The sequence below is a fragment of the Arachis ipaensis genome, chromosome B09, assembly GCF_000816755.2.
Source record: "Arachis ipaensis cultivar K30076 chromosome B09, Araip1.1, whole genome shotgun sequence".
Taxonomy (NCBI): Eukaryota; Viridiplantae; Streptophyta; class Magnoliopsida; order Fabales; family Fabaceae; genus Arachis; species Arachis ipaensis.
The window spans coordinates 13,109,013-13,109,572 of record NC_029793.2 but is presented as its reverse complement, the minus strand read 5'-3'; positions in this window follow the sequence as shown (position 1 = coordinate 13,109,572).

Below are 560 nucleotides of genomic sequence, written 5' to 3'. Positions count from 1 at the left end.
TACACTAAGTATGAGTATTTCATTGAATACATAATTCTTAAGTCTTGGTTGGGGGCTCTCTCTTTGTTTTAACCATTTAGACATTTCGGTGCAACCATGAACTGTTATGATCATGATGGTATTTTTGTACCAACCATTTCTACACATACAATTATATGATTACAAAGGAAATTCAGAACAATAGATTGAGCCCTTATTTCTACTCTTCATATTCTACACTCTTATAAAAATGTCCATTAAATCGTTGATGAATCTTGCTATCAATTGTATACACTATGAGGTTTGTTTTATAGATGTATTATTACATTAGTATTTTGATTATTCACTATATCAAAAATCATATAAGACAATATGTAATTAGATGTGTAAAATTTTTAGAATTATATGAATTTATAAGAAATTAATTTTAATGTATATTTAATATTCTAGCTTTATAGAAGAAATCTAACTACACTTAAAATGGACTAATCTTTATCCCTAAAACAGAAAAACGACGTCGTTTTTATTCCTCTCACATAGTCAGTGCCTCAATCTCGCACAAAACACACTTCACAGTTCAC